The sequence below is a fragment of the Hemitrygon akajei genome, chromosome 4 (assembly GCF_048418815.1).
Source record: "Hemitrygon akajei chromosome 4, sHemAka1.3, whole genome shotgun sequence".
Taxonomy (NCBI): Eukaryota; Metazoa; Chordata; class Chondrichthyes; order Myliobatiformes; family Dasyatidae; genus Hemitrygon; species Hemitrygon akajei.
The window spans coordinates 126,809,056-126,817,635 of record NC_133127.1 but is presented as its reverse complement, the minus strand read 5'-3'; the positions used below and the strand labels follow the sequence as shown (position 1 = coordinate 126,817,635).

Below are 8,580 nucleotides of genomic sequence, written 5' to 3'. Positions count from 1 at the left end.
GTTCAACAAGATGCTTCAGCTGGTCTTTGGCCCCAGATCCAATATCCTGTCTGGTCCTTACATATTTGTCTTCCCGATTGACGAAAACTCCAACTCTCTCTTGAACACATTTAATAATTCAGCAGTTCTCTGAAATACAAAATTCCAAAGACATAGAAACAACAGAGAATACATTTCTTCTTATCTCAGCCTTAAGTTGCTGCACAGTGAGTATGAGACTGTTTTTGTTATGGGCCCACTGGAGTTCTGGGGTGTAGTTAAGTTGGTGTTTAATCTTTCTTCCCCTATGCCACAGACAATATAAAGGAAAATATGCTGTGTGAATTCTGATGGAAATTTTTTTTTATTGATTGAAACTCAGTATTCTCCATTCCACAGGATGATATGCAATAATTTTCTATTAGAAACCCTGGCTGTGTGCTTTTTTCCATTGTTTTAAATTCCTGGATTCAGTGCTTTTCAAAGACTGCTTATCAAATGCACAGATTCTAAATCTGGTCTGGTGGAAAGGCATTGAGAACATGGAAGTTCCTGATCTCCACCCCGGGTGGAGGCTCTATTCCACAGGAATATGATGTCACAACATGTTTCTTATTATTGTCCGAATGTTTATAATGTGCTCTAGGCAGTACCTTCAGGAAGATGTGCATTTAACTCCTTCATGACCAACGTTGACGAAAAGGTTACTCTGCAGCATGAGAGACCATGGAATGGTTAGTTTAACATGTTTTGAAGAACCTGAGAGGAAAAAAAATGTCTTTCACATGCAATAATTCATATTCAAGGGTACAACTTGCATCATCTGTTCTCTTCAGAAAGATATTTATCATCTAATAGTGTATGGAACGTCCGGAGAGTAGGAATATCTTCTCCAGGTGTTTATAAACATTAGAAGCAGAAGAACCTGATAGTTCAATTTATACCTGCTCTTTGGTATTTCAAATTTTGAAACTTTGAGCTTTATACTTGTTGTATTATTGTTCAAATACGCCACCAGGATCTAAAAGTTTCAATATCTGACATGGATGTTGTTGTTAAAAATGTCAGAGGAATAACAACATTCCAAAGTCTGATAGCTTACTTGAACGTGTCATGCACAACCTCTTCTAGTAATAAGTCAATTGTATCCTTAAGGTAAAACATTATGTGACTATTACGGTGATTGTATGCAGTAGTTCCTAGGGTCAACACATGCCCTTCACAAAGGTAACAGCAGTGGAGAATTAGCATCAAGCAGGTGAGTTCCTGAGGAGCTCAATGTGAACAAAATTTCACAGCCTGATTTCTTTCACATGCTCAGTCTGTGATTTGTGCCACAAATGCATCTTTCACCAAATTCACCACAAGAGCCTTAGAAACAAAAAATGCTGGAAGCAATCAGCAAATCACATAGCATCCATGAAAAGAGAGATGATGTTAATGTTTCAGGTCTAGGACCTTCATTGGAACTAGGAAGGAGAGAAAGCAAGTCTAACATTAAGTTGCAGAGGAGATCAGGTGGATAGGTAGTAGAAAGGAAACATCACTGATAAGATTTCTAAAGAGCTGTTGAGAGCATTGATGACAGTAGGGCTGTGGACATTGTGTACATAGATTTTAGCAAGGCCTTTGACAAGGTCCCATGTGGTAAACTGGTTCAGAACTTAGCAGACCTAAGGTGGCACTTAAGATGAAATAACAAACTGAATGTAGAATTGGTTTGCTGGTGGGATGCAGATGATAGTGGAGGGGTGGTTTTCAGAGTTAAGACCTGGAACCAGTATGTGCCATAGCACAAGTGCTGTCTTATTTGTCTTGTATATTAATAATTTGGAAGAGAACGCAGATCACATGATCAATATGTTTGTAGGTGACACCAAAATTAGTGGAATGTGCACTGTGAAGGGTTACAACAGGATCTTGATCAATTGAGAAAGTGGGTAAAGGAATGCCTGTGGAAAATAATACACATATATGGCCCATGGCTCAGAGAGATTCTTGATTACTGTTGTTTAACTAAATAATCACTGCAGCTACTCGAATCATCCTGATATCGCTTTCACATTACCAAGCACTACAACTCTCCCTTCCATCTTGGGCAATTTATTTGGCCCTGCCACATTCCAGAATATCTAGGCAGCAAGCATAAATTTGCATTTACCTTTGGACCACAGAAACATACTTAACTAAAAGCGCCCTAAGGCTTTTCAATAAATTGCTTTGTTCCAACAGTGCATAGCGGAGGATTTAGAATTATGTTCTAGTCCTAACTAAATGATCCTATATATCCATGATGTATGTTATAATCTGGTTGGAAGGAAGAATATCATTCTATCATCTGGGAACTAGCACATTTCAGAATAACAAAGTGTCAGATCAAAGCTACCAATGCTTTGTTTGGGAAAAAGTGCAACAAGCCACATTTTCAGTTGAAGGATATGAACTTAGACCGTGGAAAGAGTGTCAAATGGAATGTGATAGAATGATAGACGGACATTGATCAAGTCCTGATTCTGACTTCTAAATTTTGACTTAAGGTATTCTGTAAATCACCAATAGATGTACAAAAATGTTTTGGTGACCCATCCCTGCCTAAAGGAAATAAAATTCTTTATAGAAAGAGAACAGTAACTAAAGCAAAAGATTGATCATTGAAACTGAGACAGGAAATCGAGAAAACGTGAGTTTTCTGTACAGGTGGTATGTTACTGAAGCAAATCATCTGAGTGATCTTAAAATAAATGGTGAGAGACATCAAAAAGGCTAGGGATACTTTGAGGTTGTATTGTTTTTACAATAGGAATTAGAAAATTAAGTCCCAGGATGCTGAAGGTGTTGAATAATCAGTAATATCATTTCAACCTCAGCTTTCCAATTGGAATATTGTATCAGGCATCAAATAAAGAACACTGCAGTTGCCACATGGCATCCAGTAGATGTCGCCAGTTTGACACTGCTCTGGAAAGTGGGAGCGAGCTGGATCCTTAACAATCAGTCGTTATGGGACTGCAAGACTGAAACTTGCTAGTCTGGTATTCCATGGTCCAACACTTCCCACGGTTTGGCATGTTTTCACTTTAATCAACAAATAAAAAGTCGTTTATTGTAAAGTCTGTTACAGTGATCCCATTCGGGTGGACAGAATGCTTTTTGACTTGTTGTTTTACCTAGGATTAAATGCTAAAGTGTAAAACTGCAGCTACCATATTGTCTTCAATGGTGGTGAACCTATGGCACACGCAAAAGGTTTGTTGGCTCTGTGGATGAGAGCTGGGTTTAAGTGAGTTGCAGGTGACAAGTTAGAAATGAGTAGCAGGTAATTCCTATTAGCTGGATAGAGATTGGGAAGAGTCTGCATGCACAGGCCTGACAGGTACAACACCCACCACCCGCGCCCCTACAGCCATCCTCCACTGGCCCAGGATGATATCGATGGGTCCAACGGAACTCTTCCATGAGCAATGGACCTAACATGGCACCCAAACCTCATCTTGGGTTTACACCCTTCCCGCTCGACCAGGAAACACACACGCCATCCACGATGACATGAGTCAATAAACAGGTGAACCACGTACACTGGACCAACACCCACCATTCTAGATTCCAAAGGTGCAGGCTCAGGTGAGTTGAGTGGTCGGTGGACAATGGGCTTGAGGCATGAAACATGGAAGGTAGGTGTGATCCTGAGGGACAGGGGCAGCTGGAGATGTTAAGCCACTGGGTTGACTCGGAGGGGCAGAGCGAAGTCAAGATGGTGCCAAATGGGGACTCCTTTGCTTGCATCTTCGGAAACAGCTCTATTTCTATCTTTGAAATCTCTTTTTTTCCCCCTTTTCAAGGTTCTTTTGAAGACCCTGACCTGCAGTTACGCTCTGACTTCTGTACTTTGCGGGAATGGGACCCGCTCTCAGGGCCTCACAACCAGCCACTTTTTGATATCCCGAGGACGCGGGCTGGAAGACTAGTGCACATTCAGGGATCTGGATTTGTTGCCTTGCTGCTGCTTGTCTGTGGGGGTGGAGCGGTGGGGGGGGGCTTTGGGGTTCTAACATTTTAACTGCCGTTCATTCTTTGGGGCACTCCTCTGTTTTTGTGGATGTTTGTGAAGAAAAAGAATTTCAGGATGTATATTGTATACCTTTCTCTAAGATTAAATGTACCTACTGAAACCTATTGATTGATGCAATGTGCAAACTCAAAGGGACCAAAGACCTGGGGGAGAGATTATGGAAGTTGGTGCAGAGAGACAGATCTTTGGTGAACAGCCAGGAACAGTCCCCAGGCTAGAGTAATCTATCTGGGTGACAACAGCAGTTACCCTGGCAACAGTAGGCATGGTTGGCAGCTAGGATAGCATCTGTGCCCTCTTCCAAGCATTCTGTCATCAGTGAACAAGGGTCCTGGCAAACAGGACTTCTACTGTTTGTTAGTCTATAGGGAGCAACAAGGCTTAGTAGCCATGAAGCACTTCAAAGGGTGACATACCTGTGACAGAGCAGGTGTGTAGATTGTAGGACAGCTCAGCTGAGAGCAGATACTTCCTCGATGTGGAAGGGTTAGAGGTTGCAGTGTGTAGTGAGACTGCTAGCAAGGACAGACTGATGACAAGGCAAAATTGCAATAGCAGGATGAGTTACAATAAAAAAGGGGGACAAGCTTGAAAAGGGTGATGAATACAGGGCTGAAGGTACATTCGTGCTGCTGCTGTTGGTGGAACAACCTTCTGTGGATTGATAATAAGTGAACTCTCCCATACAGGTACTGGTTGAAATGTTGTACACCCCAAGCCAGACTCTGTCAATCTGTATGAAAATTTCTCTACAGTGGAAAGGGAACGTGATGCAAAGGCTATTGGGCTTTCACTTCCATCACTCAAAACATGTGACATGACTGCACCTGTACCATGAGGTGAGGCGTCACAGGCAAGCTTCACTGGACAATGTGGATCAGAATGTGTGAGTACAGTGTCTGACGTCACCATTTCCTTTGCCTTTTGGAAAACCACCTCACACTGCTTTGTCCATTGCCATTTCTTCCTGATCAGTAGCAGTGAGTTAAAGGGGTGGATGACAGTCGCCAGGTTTGGCAGGAACCTGTATAGTAATTGACAAATCCTAAAAGGACTGCAACTCTGACACGTCCTTTAGCCTTGGGGCATCCACCATTGCTTGATTTTCTTAGCACACTCGTGTATCCTTGTGCGTCAAAGGTGATTACAGCAAGAGATGCATGCTTTAAGGAATTCACACTTGCCATGATGTGCTCTAAGCCCACAATCTTCTAATCTTTTTAATACTATCTTGAGATTTTGGAGATGTTCCTTATCATCTTCACTGGTAACAATGATGTCATCCAGGTAACACTGTGTACCTGGTGGCCTTGCAGCATCTGGTCCATAGCTTTCTGCCAGAGTGCAGGTGCAGATGCTACTCTAAAAATAAGCCTATTATAGTGATAAAGCCCTTTGCAAGTGTTTATGGTGAGAAACACTTTGGACTCTTCTTCCATCTCCATCTGTAGGTAGGCCTCAGTTAAGATAACATTGCTTTCCTCCACAAAGATTTGCAAAGATATCCTCTATCCTAAACAGAGGGTATTGATCTACTTTCAGTACTGGGTTGATGATGGCTGTAAAATCACCAAAGATTCTGACAGACCCTCTCTTCTTGGCTACTAGGACCACTGGTGTTGCCCATGGGCTCCACTTGACCTTGGAAGGAATTTCTTCAGCCTCCATGCGATCTGGCTCACTAGCTACTTCATCATGGATGGGCTTTGTAAAACTCAGGTGTAGCATTTTCATTCAACACTGTTGTACCCTTGATATGTTTGGGTTTGCAGAAGCTATGCTTGAACACTTCTGTGTCATCATCCTGTACCTTTCTTATTTCACTTTCAGTTGACTTTATTGCAGGAGATGCAGCATGCAAATGGTGGATGGATCTCCAATTAAGTTGTAGTTGTCTCAGTCACTCACAGCCCTTCTGTTTTTACCACATAAAAGCCCAAACTGGCTTGTTGGTTGTTGTATTTCACTGTTACGAATATATTTCCTGATAAATTACATTCCTGAATTTGACAAAGGATGCTCCACAGTTGTGGCAGGGCTTGAATTCTATCACCTCTTAGAAAGTAAAATCAAGTGGCATAGGCAACAACAGGGCTTTGCTTCCAAATGAGCTCAATAGCCCTATGCTCATCTTGACTGTCAAAGCCTAGAGGAACCATCATAAACTCCAACAGCCCCCAATGATCCTGTGATTTCAGTCTCTGAGTCCGACATGATAGCATTCTTCAGGAGGGTGAACCCGTGGAAAGCATCCAGCCCAGACAGGATAGCTAGCCAAGTACTAAAGGCCTGTGCTGATCAACTGGCTGGAGTGTTCACTGAGACCTTTAACCTCTTGTTTCAGCAATCTGCTGTACCTACCTGCTTCAAGTAACCTTCAATTATACTGGTGCCTAAGAACAACATGGTAACCTGTCTCAATGACTATTGTCTAGTAGCACTTACATCCACAGTGATGAAATATTTTGAATAAATGGTGATGAAACATCAACTCCTGCCTGAGAAGCAACTTGGATCCACTCCAATTTGCCTACTGGTGCAACAGGTCCACAGCAGATGCCATCTCACTGGCTCTTCACTCAACCCTGGAACATCTGGACAGCAAAAATGCATACATCAGAGTGCTCTTTATTAACTACAGCTCAGCATTCAACACTATAATTTCCTCAAAATGAATCAATCATCTCCAAGACTTTGGCTTCAATACCTCCTCTTCAAATTGGATCCTGGATTCCCTCACTTGCAGACCCCAGTCAGTTTGGATTGGTAGCAACATCTCCACAATCTCCATCAGGACAGCTGCACTACAAGGTTGTGTGCTTTGCCCTCTGCTCTTCTCACTTTATACTGATGACTGTGAGGCTAAGCTCAGCTTCAATGCCTTGTGCAAGTTTACTGATGACACCACCGTCGTAGGCTGAATCAGCATATGGGGGGGGGGGGACGGGGACTGAAAATCTGTCTGAGTGGTGCTCCAACAACAACCTCTTAGTCAATGTCAGCAAGACCAAGGAGCTGATTATTGATTACAGGAGGAGGAAACCTGAGGTCCATGAGACAGTCCTCTTCAGAGGATCAGAGGTGGAGAAGGTCAGCAATGCTCTATCCTAATAAATTCCTCAGTGTTATCATTTCAGAAGACCTGTCCTGGGCCCAGCACATAAGTGCAATTACGAAGAAAGCATACCAGTGCCTCTGCTTGGAGCTTGCAACTTTGCCAAACTTCTATAGATGTGTGGTGGAGAGTATATTGACTGGCTGTATCACAGCCTGGTATGGAAACACCAATGCCCTTGAATGGAAAATCCTACAAAAAGTAATGGATACAACCCAGTCCATTACTGGTAAAGCCTCCCCACCATTGAGCACATCTAAACAGAGCATTGTCACAGGTAACCAGCATCCATCATCAGGACCCCCACCACCCAGGTCATGCTTTTTTCTTGCTGCTGCCATCAAGAAGGTACAGGAGACTCTGTGTGATGTATATACCCAAGGAAAATCGTCCACATAATTTTAAATCAACCAGTTAAAGGAGTACTTTTAGAACCCCAAATGCAGGACAGATAATCATATTATGATCTTGGATCATGTGTGGTACTAAGCGAAACACAGAAGAGAAGAAGAATAGCCCTTAACTCATCAGTGGAGTTATCGGGGCACTGTCATGACGGTGTTTCTGTAGCAAGCTATTCTTGTTTTTACGAGGCCGAGTTGCTAGCTCGACACTCAGCCCGACTTGGATTCAAACTCGGGAACCTCCGCTCCGGAGTCCAGCGCTGATATTGCGCCACCAAGCGGGACTAAGCTAAACACAGAGTCTTCCATAAATATAGAAACCCATTTTTCCCCAAAATAACCTTTATTCATAAATATAAAGCGCTAAGCATACTATGATGTTCACTTACAATATTTACATGTTGAAAACATTTTTTCATTCACAAATACTCTATATGTTTGAGGATTTATTATAGAGGAGGTTCAGCCCTTCTGTATCCATTATTATGAGGATCCTAAACTGTGGTCTTTGCCCGTTGAGCCTTTGTGAGGACTGCACTGAGTTTCAGAGCTTCCATTAGCATTTCCCACCTGTGAGTTTGAACTGTTGCTGATATCTTTATAGAGAGATTTGTATTTGATACAGATTCGTCCACATCCCCTCATCAAAAGATTCTGAGTATGAAACAGCTGAGCATTCTTTCATGTTCATTTAGCTGTTTTTGCAGACTTCATAAGAGGAAGCATACTTTATATTGCATATGATAGATTACCTGTGGGACCAATCAGCTTCTACCGATTTAATGTTGGTGATTAGAATATGTAGCAGGCAGTGAGTTAGACTCAAGACATCTATTCTGAGCTCCCAGACTGATGTGACCCAAGCTGATGAAAGTCTCCCTGTAACTGGCTTAATGGGTCCCATGTGAAATACATCAGTAAAGTTAATGTGCAAGCTTGAACGTGCTGCAAAACGTCACAAAGCCTACCTGGAGCAATATATTAATTGATGCTGATAGTGAATATATGGGCTA

The 8,580-nt window shown here is 42.4% G+C and overlaps 1 protein-coding gene across 2 annotated transcripts in view; it reads right to left on the bottom strand.

Annotated features, from left to right (window-relative positions):
* Nucleotides 1–717: 717 nt before the first annotated feature.
* LOC140726628 (matrix metalloproteinase-20-like) overlaps nucleotides 718–8,580 on the bottom strand; it is a 28,679-nt gene continuing 20,816 nt past the window's right edge. For both annotated transcript variants that reach the window (XM_073043237.1, XM_073043238.1), the window contains one exon: nucleotides 718–738. The gene's annotated coding sequence lies outside the window, so the exon portion shown is untranslated. The remainder of the gene's footprint in view (nucleotides 739–8,580) is intronic.